The sequence below is a fragment of the Giraffa tippelskirchi genome, chromosome X (genome assembly GCF_054371585.1).
Source record: "Giraffa tippelskirchi isolate mGirTip1 chromosome X, T2T-mGirTip1v1.2.pri, whole genome shotgun sequence".
In the NCBI taxonomy this organism is placed as follows: domain Eukaryota; kingdom Metazoa; phylum Chordata; class Mammalia; order Artiodactyla; family Giraffidae; genus Giraffa; species Giraffa tippelskirchi.
The window spans coordinates 93,469,769-93,489,546 of record NC_137289.1 but is presented as its reverse complement, the minus strand read 5'-3'; the positions used below and the strand labels follow the sequence as shown (position 1 = coordinate 93,489,546).

The 19,778-nt window shown below is 40.2% G+C and overlaps 1 protein-coding gene and 1 non-coding gene across 5 annotated transcripts in view; both read right to left on the bottom strand.

Moving 5' to 3' along the window:
- Positions 1–19,778, bottom strand: part of JADE3 (jade family PHD finger 3) — a 148,270-nt gene that overhangs the window by 71,373 nt on the left and 57,119 nt on the right. The window lies entirely within an intron of this gene.
- Positions 9,083–9,154, bottom strand: TRNAD-GUC (transfer RNA aspartic acid (anticodon GUC)). The gene has a single exon. It is a non-coding gene; the product is annotated as a tRNA-Asp (tRNA).

The following is a 19,778-nucleotide window of genomic DNA, read 5'->3' as shown; positions in this document are numbered from 1 at the left end:
GCATGAGACAAGGCTGGCTGAAGAAAGAAGTGAGGCACGTCCCATCTTTGAAAGCACAGTTCAGTTCAGTTCAGTCGCTCAGTCATGCTTGACTCTTTGCAACCCCACGGACTGCAGCACGCCAGGCCTCCCTGTCCATCACCAACTCTCAAAGTTTACGCAAACTCATGTCCATTGAGTCGGTGATGGCATCCAACCATCTCATCCTCTGTTGTCTCCTTCTCCTCCCACCTTCAATCTTTCCCAGCATTTGGGCCTTTTCAAATGAGTTGGTTCTTTGCATCAGATAGTCAAAGTATTGGAGCTTCAGCTTCAGCATCAGTCCTTCCAATGAATATTTAGGACTGATTTCCTTTAGGATGGACTGGTTGGATCTCCTTGCAGTCCAAGGGACTCTCAAGAGTCTTCTCCAACACCACAGTTCAAAAGCATCAATTCTTTGGTGCTCAGCTTTCTTTATAGTCCAACTCTCACATCAATACATGACTACTGGAAAAACTATAGCTTTGACTAGACAGACCTTTGTTGGCAAAGTACTGCCTCTGCTTTTTAATATGCTGTCTAGGCTGGTCATAGCTTTTCTTCCAAGGAGCAAGTGTCTTTTAATTTCATGGCTGCAGTCACCATCTGCAGTGATTTTGGAGCCAAGAAAAATAAAGTCTGTCATAGTATCCATTGTTTCCCCATCTATTTGCAATGAAGTCACGGAACCAGATGCTATGATCTTAGTTTTCTGAATGTTGAGCTTTAAGCCAACTTTTTCACTCTCCTCTTTCACTTTCATCAAGAGGCTCTTTAGTTCTTTGCTTTCTGCCGTAAGAGTGGTGTCATCTACATATCTGAAGTTACTGATATTTCTCCCGGCAACCTTGATTCCAGCTTGTGCTTCATGCAGCCCAGTGTTTCTCACGATGTATTCTGCATATAAATTAAACAAGCAGGGTGACAATAGACAGCCTTGACGTACTCCTTTCCCGATTTAGAACCAGTCTGTTGTTCCATGTCCAGTTCCAACTGTTGCTTCCTGACCTGCACAGAGATTTCTCAGGAGGCAGGTCAGGTGGTCTGGTATTCCCTTTAAGAATTTTCCAGAGTTTGTTGTGATCAACACAGTCAAAAGCTTTGGCATAGTCAATAAAGCAGATGTTTTTCTGGAACTCTCTTGCTTTTTTGATGATCCAACGGATGCTGGCAATGTCGTCTCCGGTTCCTCTGCCTTTTCTAAATGCTTGAACACCTGAAAGTTTTCGGTTCACGTACTGTTGAAGCCTGGCTTGGAGAATTTTGAGCATCACTTTGCTAGCATGCGAAATGAGTGCAACTGTGGAGTAGTTTGAGCATTCTTTGGCATTGCCTTGCTTTGGGATTGGAATGAAAACTAGCCTTTTCCAGTCCTGTGGCCACTGCTGAGTTTTCCAAATTTGCTGGCTTACTGAGTGCGGCATTTTTCCCTTGTAGCTCAGTCAGTAAAGAATCTGCCTGTAGTGCAGGAGACCTGGGTTCAATCTCTGGGTTGGGAAGATCCCCTGGAGAAGGAAATGGCGACCCACTCCCGTATCCTTGCCTGGAAGATCTCAGGGACAGAGGAGCCTGGTGGGCTGCAGTCCATGGGGTCGCAAAGAGTCGGGCACGACTGAGTGACTAACACTTACTTACTTTCACAGCGTCATCTTTTAGGATATGAAATAGCTCAACTGGAATTCCATCATCTCCACTAGCTTTGTTCGTAGTGGTGCTTCCTAAGGCCCACTTGACTTCGCATTCCAGGATGTCTGGCTCTAGGTGAGTGATCACACCATTGTGATTATCCGGGTTATGAAGATCTTTTTTGTACAGTTCTTCTGTGTATTCTTGCCACTTCTTCGTAATATCTTCTGCTTGTGTTAGGTCCATACCATTTATGTCCTTTATTGTGCCCATCTTCCCATGAAATGTTCCCTTGGTATCTCTAATTTTCTTGAAGAGATCTCTGGTCTTTCCCATTCTATTGTTTTCTTCTATTTCTTTGCATTGATCACCAAAGAAGGCTATCTTATCTCTCCCTGCTATTCTTTTGATCTCTGCATTCAAATGGGTATATCTTTCCTTTTCTCCTTTGCCTTTTGCTTATTTTCTCAGCTATTTGTAAGGCCTCCTCAGACAACCATTTTGCCATTTTGAAATAACAGGGAGGGAACACAGCCCTGCCCATCAACAGAAAATTGGATTAAAGATTTACTGAGCATGGCCCCACCCATCAGAACAAGACCTAGTTTCCCCCTCAGTCAGTCTCTCCCATCAGGAAGCTTCCATAAGCCTCTTATCCTTCTCTTTCAGAGGGCACACAGACTGAAATCCACAATCAGAAAAAACTAACCAATCTGATCACATGGACCACAGCCTTGTCTAACTCAATGAAACTATGAGCCATGCTGTGTAGGGCCACCCAAGACGGACGGGTCATGGTGGAGAGTTCTGACAAAACGTGGTCCACTGGAGAAGGGCATGGCAAACCACTTCAGTATTCTTGCCTTGAGAACCCCATGAACAGTATGAAAACACAAAAAGATAGGACACTGAAAGATGAACTCCCCAGGTCGGCAGGTGTCCAATATGTTACTGGAAATCAGTGGAGAAATAACTCCAGAAAGAATGAAGAGATGGAGCCAAAGCAAAACCAACACCCAGTTGTGGATGTGGTTGGTGATAGATGCAAGGTCCGATGCTGTAAAGAGCAATATTGCATAGGAACCTGGAACGTTAGGTCCGTGAATCAAGGCAAATTGGAAGTGGTCAAACAGGAAATGGAAAGAGTGAATGTCGACATTTTAGGAAACAGCAAACTAAAATGGACTGGAGTGGGTGAATTTAACTCAGATGACCATTATATCTACTACTGTGGGCAAGACTCCCTTAGAAGAAATGGAGTAGTTGTCATAGTCAACAAAAGAGTCCGAAATGCAGTACTTGGATGCAATCTCAAAAATGACAGAATGATCTCTGTTTGTTTCCAAGGCAATCCATTCAATATCACAGTAATCCAAGTCTATGCCCCAGCCAGTAATGCTAAAGAAGCTGAGGTTGAACAGTTCTATGAAGACCTACAAGACCTTTTAGAACTAACACCCAGAAAAGATGTCCTTTTCATTATAGGGGACTGGAATGCAAAAGTAGGAAGTCAAGAAATACCCGGAGTAACAGGCAAGTTTGTCGCTGGAGTACAGAATGAAGCAGGGCAAAGGCTAATAGAGTTTTGCCAAGAGAGTGCACTGGTCATAGCAAACACCCTCTTCCAACAACACAGAGAAGACTCTACACATGGACATCACCAGATGGTCAATACTGAAATCAGATTGATAATATAATCATCTTTGCAGCCAAAGATGGAGAAGCTCTATACAGTCAGCAAAAACAAGACCGGGAGCTGACTGTGGCTCAGATCATGAACTCCTTATTGCCAAATTCAGACTTAAGTTGAAGAAAATAGGGAAAACCACTAGACCATTCAGGTATGACCTAAATCAAATCCCTTATGATTATACAGTGGAAGTGAGAAATAGATTCAAGGAATTAGATCTGATAAGAGTGCCTGAAGAACTATGGACGGAGGTTCGTGACACTGTACAGGAGGCAGTGATCAAGACTATCCCCAAGAAAAAGAAGTACAAAAAGGAAAAACGGTTGAAAGCACAACCCTTTGCTTTTCTGCCTGCCCTTTTCCCCCTTTTTGCGCTTTCTCCCTGGTTCCCAACTGACAAACAACTAGCCTAACTTAAAGTTACATCTATTGCAAGGAATGCTAAGAAAAGTCAAAGTGTTAATTGCTCAGTTGTATTCAACTCTTTGTAACCCCATGGACAGTAGCCTGCCAGGCTCCTCTGTCCATGGGATTCTCCAGGCAAGAATACTGGAGTGGGTTGCCATTTCCTTCTCCAGAGGATCTTCCCAACCCAGGAATCAAACCCAGGTCTCCTGCATTGCAGGTGGATTCTTTACTTTCTGATCCACCAGCGAAGCCCAGACAAATGAAATCCAGTATTTCAGTGCCAAGGAATGTTACAGAAAGCTCCTATATTGGGAAAACTAACGTCTTTAAATAAAACTTCCAGTGGTTTAAGCATCCTTGTGTGTGTGTGTGTGAGAGAGAGAGAGCGAGAGACAGAGAGAGACTACACACACTTTCAGGCAAATGGGGAGAGCAAAAAGACTTCAGTAAAATAATGCAGCCAGTCACTAAAAGAGTAAATAAGCAAATAATAAAGAGCCCTGAGGGCAGGCAGCAGGGTGCCGGTACTGAATTGTTATATTATCTAAAACACCCAGTTTTCAACAAAAAATTATGAGACATGCATGAGGACTGAATTCACACCCTAGCAGTGAAAGTGCCAAGTCCTAACCCCTGGACCACCAGGGAATTCCCAAATATGGTACTTTCTAAATTAATACAGTAACAATCCTTTTTTGTTATAGATGGAAACCAAAAAATCTTGTATTATCAATAAAGAGCCTAGGAAACAGATTAACACCAATAACACCAGTCCTGGAAACTGGGTTGCTTATAACTTAAAGAAAACAAAGCAAGCAAATTTGGGGGTCTGGGCTGTTAAAGTCCACTGATCTATTTCAGTGATCACTGCTGTTTTAATTACTACAGAAAAATGACAAAGAACAGTAAATATCAGCATAATAATTCCATGACGGACCTTTAGATCTGTCTTTATTACTTTTAATCAACTTTATAGAACAACAACAGTTCTATAAATATCATTACCACCATTTTACAGATGAGGAAATTGGGGCTCAAAGTCAAAGTGTTAGTCACTCAGTCGTGTCTGACTCTTTGCAACCCCATGGACTGAGGCCCACCAGGTTCCTCTGTCCATGGAATTTCCCAGGCAAGAATACTGGAAGGGGTTGCCATTTCCTTCTCTAGGGGATCTTCCTGCCAGGGATTGAACCTGGTCTCTGGCATTGAAGGCAGACTCTTTACTGCCTGAGCCACCAGAAATGTTTAAATAACATACTTGGAGCTTCATGGCCACCAGAGGGCAGAGCACAGCTGGCAGGTATATGGAGAATGCACACTCCAAGTTGACCCTGAGACCTGAGGCAGGCTAGGGAGTTAACAGCAGGAATGCTGCCCCTTCTAAGCCCAAGCTTCCTGAGCACGGCCTTCGAGGTCCACAGCATTCCAGCTTCAATTTGTCAGATCTCATCAGCTGCTGCTCCCCTACCTCCTGCACATGCTATGCCCCATGTGATTCCATGAATGTATAATCCTGTTTCATACTTGCCAGCCTTTGGACAGGGCTCTTCCCTCTGCCTATAGTACCCTGCCTATTTACCTGGACCATCCCATTTTCTCTCAACCTGGTCTGACTCATTTGTTGGATCTCCTCAGTGAGGTTCTCTCTATACATACTTCAGTCCACATAAAATGCTCTTCATTTGCACTGTAAATATTCTTTACATGGTCAGCCCTCCCACAAGACCACAACCATCTTCAAAGCAGTAACTATGTCAAATTCATCTTTTACCCCCAGGTCTCAGCACAGTGTACTGCACAATGTAAACATGAGAAAGAGTAAAAGATGCCCCACCCAGATCTCCTTTACTAGCTAGCATACCCATCTCCCAGCTACTGCCTATTGGCTGCTAATGGCTCACAGCTGTCCCCTTACCCAAGGGCTGGAGTCCCGCCAGGGAAATTATACTCTGTTTCCCTCCCAGGGGCAGCCAGCAGCCAGTAATTGCTCTACACCTGCCCCTAACCATAACTGGCTAAGGCTAGACTTTCCTAAGACCATATCTTCACTTTAGCTCCTTCCTCTTCCCTACCTTCTTGTCCTTGCTCCCTCATTAGTTTCTCCTGAGAGCACTCCCTCAACAAATCATGTACATTCAAATACAGTCTCAGATTCTGCTTCTGACCATCCCTAAAACAACATGTGAAACTTCACTTGGAGGCACACTTTAAAAAGTACTTTAGAATAAAATTTCTTGCTAAGTAAATCCATAAATAAGTACTGTGCAAAGCACCTCATTGTCTTACATCTGGATACGTTATTCAGCTGTTTATATTCTAGTCTTCTATTCACAGTGCAGACTTTACAAAGGCATTATTTTCTTCCTTACCTCCCACAATGAGTATTCCTTTGTTTTGGCAGAAATGCAATATGTACCAGCCCTCACCTTGGACCCTTGAGAACAGTAATTTGAAGGCAGTTTTCAGATCTTATTCCTACTATAATCTCACTCAAAATGATTAACAGGATTCTGATTTATCTTAAGTGCTGTAAGCCAGGCAAAATACAATTGTATAAAGTAAATGCCTTCCTTGGGTGAAACTCCTTCTTAAAGGAGCACTGTCAGAAGTCAACCCAGGTAGGATTACTTGGCGCTGAGAATCTAAGTCTGTGGTTTGGTGGCTACTTGACTCCCCATTAATGTTCCACAGAAGAGCAGGGGGCAGGAAAAGTGATTAACTCAAACATACCCCTTTCCTTTCCTTCTATATGCCCACCAGACATACTTAAGAAATGCATGGTCAGTGCAAAGAGCCACAATTGAGTGCTATCTATGGGGCTAAACATATCCACACCCTTTGATCCAGGAATTCTACTTCCAACATCCATGTCTGAAAAATAATCCAAAACACAGAAAATGATTTATGAACAAAACGTTCATTAAAGCTCCCTAATAAAAATAAATGAAATCTAGCTATCAAACAAAAAGGGAATAAAGTATATTAATATTATGGTATTTCATTCAATTATTTAAACATGATATACAAAAAATGTGTATGTTAAAATGTTAAGTGGAAAAAACAGTATAAAATTAGTTTCATAGCAAGATTGCATCTATGAAATAAAATATATAGAAAATAAGAAGGCCACAAACCAATTTACTGACATTAGTTGCATCAATAACACTGAAGTTTTCTGAGTGACAAACATTCTTTCCAATTTTTTCCATTCTCCACATTTTTTACAGTACACACAGGACGTTTATAATTAGAAAAAACTTCTAAGATTTCAAGGTATTTGTTCCCCATGTCACTCACAAACGGTGCAGCTGACCTGAAAAACTGAAACTATGAAAGTGATTGTCATTGTTGTTCAAGATGGACATCAACCAGAGCTGGAAAAAATCCAGAAAAGCACAATATAATCAATTGGATATAGAAGCCTCCGTATTTATAAAATTAGTCTCCAAAGCACCAAACCTTACAGTTTAGAAAAGACAAAGACAAATATCTAAAGCAGTGGTTTCCAACTGAAGGCAATTTTGTTCCCTTGGGACAATGTGGCACTATCTGGAGACATCTTTGGTTGTTGCAACTGGCAAGGGGCGTTGCTACTGACATCTAGGGGATAGACACCAAGGGGGCTGCTACATATCCTGCAATGCACATATTTATCTGGCCCAAAATGTCAATACTGTCAAGGCTGAGAAATCTTGCTCTACAAGAATGAAACAGATCGATAAGAATGAAGAAGAGTGTGGAAATTGTTGACTTTATTCACCCAATCACAAAGTTAAAGTAACAAAGGGGCACTCCCTGTAACCTATAGGCAATTTTATCAAAAAGAAAGCAGGACTTTGAGCAATGCTTAGGGAACTTAGAGAACTCATCAGCTCAAGAAGTGGAACAGAATGAAAATGTAAACAGGTTCAAGAAGGACTGAGATAAAAATCAGGGAAGATAAATCCATGATGGTATTTGTAAGTAATCCTTAAGTAAAAGAGCATCTGAAAGTCCAGCTCCCTTAGACTTTCAGGAATACCCTTCGGAGCCATTAATGGAGAGAGACGTTTGAGTTAGGCCACTAGTCAGACCAGAGTAGCACACTTCTTTCATCCTTAAGGATCAATTCCTGCCCATGTGGGCAAAGAACCTCCCAAACTATCCCTTAAACAGAAGTCATAAACATTATAAATGTATTTCTTGAGTAGTCCAGTAACTAAAACCATAAATACTGAACAGAGTAAACAAAAAATAATCAGAAGAAAAAGAACATATCCTACATATTTTACTGCTTCTCCTTTGTCTCTAAAAAAGATACCAGAAGTTGAAGTAGGTGAACTTTTCTGTAGTTTCTAAAAATAAGCCTGCCTTCATCTCAGTCATTTTAAAGCTTGTTTTTAAAAATTAAAAGACACATCGTGTGACTCATGAGTCCCCTGTGATCAGATGAGTAGTCTGGAGCTCTCAAAAACCATTAAAGAAAAAAGAAGAAAATACATATTTACCTAGATAGGTGCCTGTCACTCAGTAAAGTATTTCTATGTCAACCACAGTTATCCCTGTTGCCAGGAAACAGGCTTACCCACTTTAATGTTAACAGACATGTTAACAAATTTCAAACCTCCTGGGTAGAAATCATCTTGCATGGGAAGGCCACATTGGGAAGGGAGTTTAAACCAGGGTCCAGCAAACTTTTTTCTGTAAAGAACCAGATAGCAAATATGTTTGGCTTTGTAGGCCATATGGTCTCTGTGGCAATTACTCAAATCTGCTATTGTAGTATGAAGGCAACCACAGACAGTACATAAACAAATGATCGTGGCTCTGTTCTAATAAAACTTTATCATACTAAAATTCAAATTTCATATAATTTTCACATATAATGAAATACTATTCATTTTTCAAATTCACTGAACATTTCACTAAACATATAACTAAAAATGTTAAAAGCCATTCTAGCTTGCAGGCCATACAGAAACAAGTGGCAGGCTAGATTTGGCTCACAGGTCACACCTTATCAACCTCTGATCTAAACAACAAGAAACCTTTCTTTTAATGACAGAATATTAAAAATTGGAAGCATACAACTGAATTATCACTATCCTAACAACACTCCCTCCTTCCCAATCTCTCAGCCCACTGGCTACCACTGGCTAATACAGACCTCACTGGAAAGTTTTTAGATTGGGTGGCCTATTCTCATGGTCCTAGACCCTTTCTAAATTAAAATCTGTTTTGTGTCTTTTAAGCAAAAAGGCCTCACTTCTAAATAACTTTTTAAAAATTAGTAGTACATTTTCCTTCTTTTCTATTTTTTTTTTTTTTTACCTCACCTCATGGCTTGCGGGATCTTAGTTCCCCGACCAGGAACTGAACCTGGGTCATGGCAGTGACAGTGCAGAGTCCTAACCACTGGACTACCAGGGAGTTCCCCACATTTTCTTTTTAATTTATAACATATGTTCAACAATTTCAACTACCCAGATAAATAAGTAGGTTTGGCATCTTAAGAATAGAGATATATGTACAAAGCATAAACCCTTTTAAGATAAAATACCATTTGCAAATAAGACCTCTTAAGAATTACATAAATCAACAACAGCTTTTACTATGAAATACATAATTCTTTCTCTAGATAGAAACTCAAAACAACTTTAAAAAATAATGATTTCCATTATGTCTTACCTCCTGCTATGGGTTGCTTCCACATTTAAATTTAGTCACATGTACTCCTAATACATTTACAATAACATCTACCTGATTTAAAATGATCTTCAGAATTTATTAGGAGGAAAAATACCTTTATCCCAGATTTTAGAAAGAATAACAGGTCTCACATGTAAGGTCAAACAAACAACCCCAAACTTACTGAGCAAGAGCAAATCCACTGCACATCAACTGTTAGTACTGTATTAATAGAGAGCAGGCACTGCACTGGCCACCAGAATGGAAAAACCAAGTCTTTTGGCTCCCTCAGAGACAGGTCACAAGACCAGGTGCGCTAGACACACTGTTACTATGGCTTGGGTGATCACAGCCTAAAGCTAGTGACCAATGATGTATGACAAACCAATCACAGGGGCTTTTGGGGTTAATCCCAAATCAATCAAGGTGGTGTGGGTGTGAAGTGAAGGGGGGTTACAGTTAAACGTTCACCTCTGATCAGAGATATACTAAAGGCCAAAGAGTAGTCAGACAGGGAAGTTGACATACAAGGGAATGGATCAGCACTGACTTTGAGGACAACAAAAAGTGAGAGAAAATGAAATGGCTACAAATTTTTCTCAGGAGAAATGAAAAGTGGCTGGGCCATAGATGCCAACACAGGTTAAACCCTGAGAAAATTATCTGGCCTCCCCAGCAGAGATTCTCAATCCCTATTAAACATTTTCTGGGATTAAAAATCATCTGGGGAGACTGTAAAAATTCCACTGCCCAAACTGCACTCATTACCAATTAAGTCAGAATTTCTTTTCAAAGAGGCAACTTTTGGATTCATTGTTGTTCTCTATTGTTTTTGTTTTCAATTAACTATTCTTTATTATTTCCTTCCTCCAGCTTACTCTCAGTTTATTTTGCTCTTCTTTTTTCTATGTTCTCAAGATGGAAGCTTATTCATTTGTGACTTTTCATCTACTCCTCATATAAGCACTTAGTGCTATAAATTTCCGACTCAGCATTGATTTTGTTACAAGCTACAAGTTTTGATATGCAGCCTTTTCATTTTCATTCAGGTCAATGCATTCTATTTCCCTTGGAGACTTCCTCCTCGACCCATGGATTAATACGTGTGTTGTTTAGTTTCCAAGTGTTTGAAGACTTTCCTATAGTCTGTTTTTCATTTCTAGTGTGATTCCATTATGGTCAGATAATATACTCTGTATGATTTTAATTCCTTCATATTTGTTGTTTTCATGACCTGGGATATAGTTTATCTTGGTGAATATTACATGTGCACTTGAAAAGTAAGTATATAATGATACTGAAGTTCCTAACTATAACTGTTGATTTATATCTATTAATATTTCTCAGTTATCTTGAGTTATGCTTCATGTACTTTGAAGTTCTGTTGTTTGGTGCATACACATTTAAGATTGTCCTGTCTTCTGGGTGGAATGACCCTCTGAATCATTATGTGGTGCTCCTTTTGTCTTTAGTAGTTTTCTTTGGCTCTGATGTCTAATTTATCTGATATTAGTATAGCCACCCAGTTTTCTTTTGTTTGGCATGTGCATGGTATGTCTTTTTCCACCCATTTACTTTTAAACTACCTGTATTGTTGCATTTAGTTCGAATAGTGTGAAATGTGTCTACTCCATTTTGTTTGGAACAGGAAATTTGCTCTCTGTATTATTTTTGCAATTCCTCTCTAAATTTAGACATATTATCTCAAAATCTCTTATTTCAAAATAAAAAATGTGACTGTTAAAAACGTAAGTATATGATTAAAGGGGCATTTTATTCATGTCCCTAACATGATGGGAGAATATTAAGAAAGGAAAATCAACCTGAGAGATTTTCACTTACTGCATTCTCTCAGAACAAGGAAACAAAGAAACAGATAAAACTTATAGGCCTAGAAGTAACTGGGAGGCTGATCCCCTATCTGAGGGCCATAAGAAGGAAAGTCAGCTGGTAACAAGGATGTATCTATTTTTCCTTAAAAGATAAATATCCACCACACCTGGTGCTTATTCTTGGGTCCAGGGAGTTGTTTTTTCCCCAATACTTGCATTTTCCAGTTTCTCTGTATTAATTTGTTGTTTTACTACATATTAACATTTTCAAAAGGTTAACAGAATTTAAAAGGTACAACTTGAGAAGGAATAAAAGTCTAAGTAATTAGTTATACCACTTGTTAGTTCTGTAAAAGAAGTGAGTGAGAAAGCTGGAAAGTACTGACTAAAATGTGGCTTTCTGAGAATTAGTTGAGCTCAGTAATTTATGCTGTTCATGCTTCAGTACCCCAGGAAGCCAGATTTGGATACAGATAAGTAGTCATTTGAGACTAACAGCAAAATTTACCCCTGAACTGTTTTAAACACGACCCAAAAGAACCACTAAAAAGATCTAAGATGAGGACTAGAGAGCATAGATGGAAACTATCTGCTCTTGGCCCTTTAAAAAAAAAACACCTCTATGTAAACTAAAAGCATTCATATAGGAATATGAATCACAGAAAGAGAAAAGGAAACAGGTTTTTCTTCTCTCTCCATCTCAGTGCAATTTTAATTATTACAAGCAACAATGTTTTACAAAAATGATGGACAGATAAAAAATAAAACTCTCAAAACTCTGAAATAAAGGTTTGCTGTTGTGTGTGGAAAGTGACTACTTTGTCAAAAATACCTGTGAACTCAGACCATGATTGACTGTCATAGTGATGAACTTTCCTGGACACTGAACCTCAATATTTTCTTATCTGAGAATCTGCAGTTTAATTTCATCCTTCAAGATCAAAGGTATGTAAGTTAACTTGGTCCATTGATTTGATCAATCTATGGAGAGCTGCCAGGCAACACAAGTCCACAGAATAACTCGTCAGTTTATAATGCTTAAAACAACTTTGGGCAAAGTGTCGAGAATTGAACAGAGACTAAAACACCCAAAGACACTCACCAGTATATCTTTCCACACATCTAAATCTAACCTCTATTTGACCACACCAGTGACAGGGAGCAACTATCTAATAAGACAATCCATTTTCATTTTTAGACAGCTCTAAACAAAGAATAACTTTCTATAAATAGAAAAAAAAGTTTGTCTTTATACTAAGACTTGTTTCTGTTAACAGATTCCAATCTCTCCCTACCTTTATTCCCAAATTATCTCTTGCCTTACATCATTTTTCTCTGTGTGCTGTGCTTAGTTGCTCAGTTGTATCTGACTGTTTGCTACCCCATGGACTGTAGCCTGCCAGGCTCCTCTGTCTGTGGGTATTCTCCAAGCAAGAATACTGGAGTGGGTTGCCATGCCCTCCTCCTGGGGATCTTACCAACCAAAAGATTAAACCCAAGTCTCCTGCATTGCAGGCAGATTTTTTACTGTATGAGCCACCAAGGAAGACCAAGAATACTGGAGTGGGTAGCCTATCCCTTCTCCAAGGGAACTTCCCAACCCAGGAATTGAACCGGGGTCTCCTGCACTGCAGGTGGATTCTTTACCAGCATTCTTTACCCAGGACGCCCTCATTTTTCTCTATTTAATACCTAATCTCTTTCCCTTCTTTTGGAAACTTCTCAAAATGTAGTCTATGGTCTGTCTTCCCTTCTTGGCTCTCAGTCACTCCTCAATTGGCTTCTATAGAGTTCTTGAAAAAGTCACCAGTTTGTGCAGTTTCAACCTTCATCTCTTAAGTATCTGTATATTGCATCTGACATATGATCGTTCAGTCCCTCCCTCCCACTCTCCCTCTTGAAACAGCTTCCTTGGTTTCCAAAGGCTTTTTTCTGGGTTCCCTGTATCACCCCCTCATATCATTTTCTTCCTCTAACCATCTTGTAAGTGGTGGTGTCTCCCCAAAGTGCCCTACTACACTAAACCCATGTTATGGCTCCCAGAATAGAAAGAGGCATAGAAGGACAGAGGAAGGAAAGGAAAAGATATAAAAAGAAAAAAAATCGACCACCACCATCCTCCTACACATATCCCCAAACACCACCAACCAGACACATCAACCTGAAAGATGATCAACACCAACACCATTATCTTTTCTCTACTAGTTTTCTCCTTTCTCGTGGTTTCAGTTGGCACCCTCCATGTAGCTACAAAATCTAGAAAAAATTCCTTAACTCTTCTTTTCTCTCATCCTAGAACATCCTCATCAAACCCTCCCAAGTTAACCTCTGAAATAATCTTCTAAATTAATATTCCTATCCCATTTTAGCCTTCATTTTCCTAGCTTGGGACTTAACCATCTCCTAAAACTGCAACAGCAGCTTCCTAACTTGTCTTGGGGCTCCTGATCTTGTTGTCCTCAATTCACCCTCTACCCAAATGCCAGAGACTTACTTGAAACACAAACTGGACCATGCCCCCTCATTGTTGAAACTTTAATGGCTTCCCTTTGCTCCTAGATCTTTATTAAGGTCCCCATCAAGGCCAACAAGATCCTCCAAAGTTGAGCTACACCTACTTCTGCAGCTTTATCCCTCAACACACTATGCTCCAGTTTTATGCTCGAAGAATGCTGAACCTCTGTAGTTTCCACACTCACGTTGCATCTCACCCCTTTGCTTTATATAATCATACTATCTCTTCTACCTGGAAGGCTCTCTTCTAACTTCCTCACTTTGCAAACACATAAACTCATTCTCATAAGGCTTAGCAAACATGTCACCTCTTCTAAAAAGCCTTCCTTGTCTGACTCACCCCCTTGACAATTGCTGCCAAAGCAGTATGCTCTCAGAGTGGGCTGTGTACAGCACCATCACTTACATAAGCTATTTTGTAGTCACTGATACATGTTTAAAAATCTCCAACTAGAATAAGAGTTCCTACCAAGTATGGCTAGATTTTTAAAGAAATTTATAATGGAAGTTATAGTTTCTTTAGCTCTTTTAAAATAAACTTTAAAATCACTCTAAAATGATCCTCATTGGGAGTAAATGTATTTGCCGGTGGCTAATTTGGACAACTGTTCTCACTCTGAAGTTTTAGTTTGTAAACTAACTTTGGAGAAAGTTCATTTCCCTCTTTCTTCATTGACCTCCATTGAGAGTTGCTTCCTCCCAGCATTCTCAGTCCCATCCCAACAATAGGAATAAAAGTACAGCTTCAGACAGTAAACTTTACACACACACACACACACACACGTACAGCTTCAGACAGTAAACTTTACACACACACACACACACACACACACACACACATACCCCACACACACATACACACACACACACACACACACACCAAACAGTTTCTCTCTGCTTGTCTGTCTGCCACTACAAAGGGAAGTAACATCTTTTTCCGTCTCTGTACATGAGCAACCCTTGACTTTGCACAGCCAGGGATCATTTCCTCCAATCACAGAGTGTTTTGATTTCCATTATCTACAGAAAAACAGTTCCCAATCATCTCTACCTTCTTCTGGATCTAAAGTCTAGTAGGTCAGTAACTAGAAGCTCATGACTAATAATCTTCACTTACTATTTGACATGTTTCTGGTCCAGAGATTTATCTTTTCTTCATCACAGATTGTGTCTTTCTAATTTTTTATTTTATCTATTATCACTTTATTTAGACAGGAGAAATGAGTGTGAAGCATGAAAGCAGAGCCATCTTGACGAAAGCCCTTAGGTTTAAATGTTACAAGTACAACATAATCTTTTAGAGCAAGGGTCAGTAGACTCTGGCCTGTAGGCTGTATCTAGCTTACTGCTGATTTTTGGTATAGTCCATAAGGTAAGAATGGCCCTTACATTTTTTAATTGTTGAAAAAAAAAAGAATATTTTATGACATGAAAAATTCTTATTTCAGTGTTCATGAAACAAGTTTTACTGGAATACAGCCATGGCCATTCACTTCCTCTGTTCCAGTTATCTACTGCTATGTAACCACTATAAAACACAGTGGCATAAAGAACCATCATTTTATCATCTTACAAACTCTGTGAATCAGGAATTCAGGTGACACACAGCAGGGATGCTGTTTTTCTACTCTATGATGTCTGGGACCACATCTGGAAAGACTCAAAACAGCTGCAATCATCTAGAGGATTCTTCACTGAGCTAGCCCCTTTGACAGAGATGACTGGGCTTAGCAGAGGCTACCTCTGAAGTGTCTACACAAGGCCTCTGCAGCATAGTAGCCTCAGGATAAACAGACTTCTTACATGGCAGCTCAGGAGTCCCGGCATAAATGTTCTAATGAACAAAGCAGCAGCTACATGCTTTTTATAACTTAGCCTCAGAATCACATACTCTATCATACTGGTTGAAGCATTCACAAGCCCACCCAGATTTAACTGGAAGGATACATAGGCTCTACCTCCTGATAAGAGTAATGTCAAAGAATCTGTGGCTACATTTTTAAATCCCCATTCATGCTCGTCATATCACTTAGTAGCAAGGATCCAGAGTTAAAGGAATTCCCTGGTGGCTCAGACGGTAAAGAGTCTGCCTGCAATGCGGGAGACCTGGATTCAATCCCTGGGTTGGGAAGATCCCATGGAGAAGGAAATGGCAACCCACTCCAGTATTCTTGCCTGGAAAATCCCATGGATGGAGGAGCTTTGATTTAAAATGTGAGGCACATTCAGAGCATTCAAGTACCCCCCAAAAGCCAACTTCACACAAGGACTATCATCACGGCCCTGACTTGTGAAAAATTTAATACTTTCTTATTTGTTTCTGATCAGTCTTTAATCCTGTGAATACACATATACAGAACACATGCGTTTTTAAATGTTACAGAAGTAACTGAAGCCTTTAAGAAGAGTAATCTGCATTTGTTTGATAGCACAAATGGTCTCAATTCTCCACCTTCTTCATCTATGCTCTTTCAAGGTGATTTTGAAGCTCCCTTCCATTCCTTGAATCTGGACTGGCTTTGTGACTCTCCTAGGCCAACAAAATGCAGCAGAGGTGATGCTATCCCAATTCTAAGCCTCAAGAGGCCTTGCTGCTTCTATTCAGTCTTAGAAACCTGCCCAGCTATTATGAAAACAAGCTTGGGTAGACTGCTGTAGGTTAAGAGATGTATAGCCCAATACTCTTACCCTCTACCATTGTCCCAGTTGACAGTCACAGCCAACCTGAGAATCAGAGCTCCCTGCTGACCTATAGTTGACCACAGGTATAAAGGAGACCAGCTAAGAACAGAACTGGTCAGCTGAACCCAGCTCAAATGGCCAACTCACAGAATAAATAATTATTACTATTTTGAGCCACTAACTTTTGAAGTGGCAAGGTATACAGCAAGAGTTAACTGATAGAATTTAGAAGTCAGTTTTTAATGATTAAATATAGAATGGAAATTTCATTACATACCACAACCCTACTATACTGACACTTTAGACAGTAAATACTTCTCCAAAGCAGGCACTACTGCTGGGCTCCACTAGAGAAGAGTACTCTAGAAGGGTATTCTAGCTAATGCCAAGATCACAGAGGGAGTCAACCATCTGACCCCAAAGAAGAAATTTGTAATAATGGCCACACAAATAGCAAATGTCACTCTATATGTAAGTCTCTTATCCTACCTGATGCCAAGGCAGGTACCTCTTCAGACCAGAGGCAGTGGTACCTACAATAAGCACTTAAGTAGTTAACATGGCCAACACCCCTAATATCTCACCTAAAGAGAACTCAGCATTGCTATTAGAACCCCTATTTATTTATTTATAATCCCTATCCTCTATGTGCACACTGTTACCCTTCAGTGTACTCCAGTAAAGACAGGGCAGATACCAACTCAAAAGGTTAATTACACAGATGTATGTAACTATGACGGAGAAGGCAATGGCACCCCACTCCAGTACTCTTGCCTGGAAAATCCCATGGACAGAGGAGCCTGGTAGGCTACAGTCCATGGCGTCGCTAAGAGTCGGACACGACTTCACTTTCACTTTCACTTTTCCCTTTCATGCACTGGAGAAGGAAATGGCAACCCACTCCAGTATTCTTGCCTGGAGAATCCTAGGGACGGCGGAGCCTGGTGAGCTGCCGTCTATGGGGTCGCACAGAGTCGGACACGACTGAAGCGACTTAGCATAGCATAGCATAGCATATGTAACTATGAAGTAATTTTAAAAAAAACCCAAATATACCAGAATTCACACATTCAATTATAGGCTGACTTACAAGAGACCCTCTGAAGCAAACACAATTCTTCAAAACACTTAGGACATTTTTTATTTGAATTTGCTTTCTGTCCCTTTGGCATATCATATTTCTTTGAATAAGGTCAATGGAAGCAATTTTTCTTCCTTTGAGAGTGAATTTCACTTTTGGAAACAATCAAATGTTATTCAAAGTCTATTCAAATGGGCATGTGACAGAGGTATGTAAAACCAGTTTAAGTCAGTAACAAGCTGGGAAAATAAATTGCAAGACTGAACAGCATGGAGATTCCTTAAAAAACTGGGAATAGAACTGCCATATGACCCAGCAATCCCACTGCTGGGCATACACGCCGAGGAAACCAGAATTGAAAGAGACACGTGTACCCCAATGTTCATCACAGCACTGTTTATAATAGCCAGGACATGGAAGCAACCTAGATGTCCATCAGCAGACGAAAGGATAAGGAAGCTGTGGTACATATACACAATGGAATATTACTCAGCCATTAAAAAGAATACATTTGAATCAGTTCTATTGAGATGGATGAAACTGGAGCCCATTATACAGAGTGAAGTAAGCCAGAAAGAAAAACACCAATACAGTATACTAATGCATATATATGGAATTTGAAAGATGGTAACGATAACCCTACATGTGAGACAGAATAAGAGACACAGATGCATAGAACAGTCTTATGGACTCTGAGGGAGAAGGTGAGGGTGGGACATTCTGAGAGAATGGCATTGAAACATGTATATTATCATATGTGAAACAGAACACCATTCCAGGTTCGATGCATGAGACAATGCTCAGGGCTGGGGCAATGGGATGACCCAGAGGGATGGGATGGGGAGGGAGGTGGGAGGGGGGTTCAGGATGGGGAACACATGTAAACCCATAGCTGATTCATGTCAATGTATGGCAAAAACCACTACAATATTGTAAAGTAATTAGCCCCCAACTAAAATAAATAAATTTTAAAAAAGCAATATTAACCTTAAAAAAAAGAGTAAATTGCAAGACTGAATTACAATTCCAATTCTACTGTCATTAGTGGCAGTTAAAAACTCAAAAAGCACAAAACCTTCAATGGCTCCCTACCGCTCACAGCACACATTTCAGACTCCCAGGCTTAGTATCCAAGGCACTCCACAATGTGGCCGTGGGTCACTTTTCCAGTGTTATTTTTTTTAATTAATTAATTTATTTTAGTTGGAGGCTAATTACTTTACAATATTGTAGTGGTTTTTGCCATACATTGATATGAATAAGCCATGGGTTTACATGTGTTCCTCATCCTGAACCCCCCTCCCACCTCCCTCCCCATCCCATCCCTCTGGGACATCCCATTGCACCAGCCCTGAGCACTTGTCTCATGCATCGAACCTGGACTGGTCAGTGTTATTTTCCTTGCACAGTCTGTTCTCTAGGGAAGATGCGCCACTCATTGCTCCCCACTCACATGTCCTGGGGCTTTCCTGCACACATTGCATCTGTTCACACTCCTTCCCTGGACTACCTTCTATGTCCATGTCATCTGCCTCTGTATCTGATATAGTGCCCAACTTTGTAAATGGGAGAGGGGAGGAGAGGGTGAGATGTATGGGAAGAATAACATGGCAACTTACATCACCATATGTAAAATAGATAGCCAATGGGAATTTGCTGCATGGCTCAGGAAACTCAAACAGGGGATCTGTATCAACCTAGAGGAGTGGGATGGGGAGGGAGATGGGAGGGAGGTTCAAAAGGGAGGGGATATATGTATGTATACCTATGGCTGATTCATGTTGAGGTTTGACAGAAAACAAAATTCTGTAAAGCAATTATCCTTCAATATAAAAATAAATAAATTTGAAAAAAACTCAAATAAACACTTATTGAATGAATGAAGTGAATAATCAATTCTGCATGTGGTTTACTAAATGGCTCCAAAGGTAATTCCGAAAAGGAGAGCCTCAAAAACATTATGAACAAGGGAGTGTCTCCAATATGCATTTTGAGAATGAAGTTGTGAAATGTCAGAATAACAACTGATTTATAGTCAGGCCTAATGACTGCCTAAGAAAGCCTAGCGAATCAGGTACTGAGCCAGAAATGAACTAAAAATTCCAGGCTACCCCAGTCTATCTAGACCACTGATCACAATGCCATTGTATTTAAGACAGCAGGCCTTGGGGTTCTGGATTTCTTTGGGATTCTCTCTCAAGAATATCTAAGTTAAAAACAAACACTATTTTCAGAAGTGAGATTTCTGGATCACATG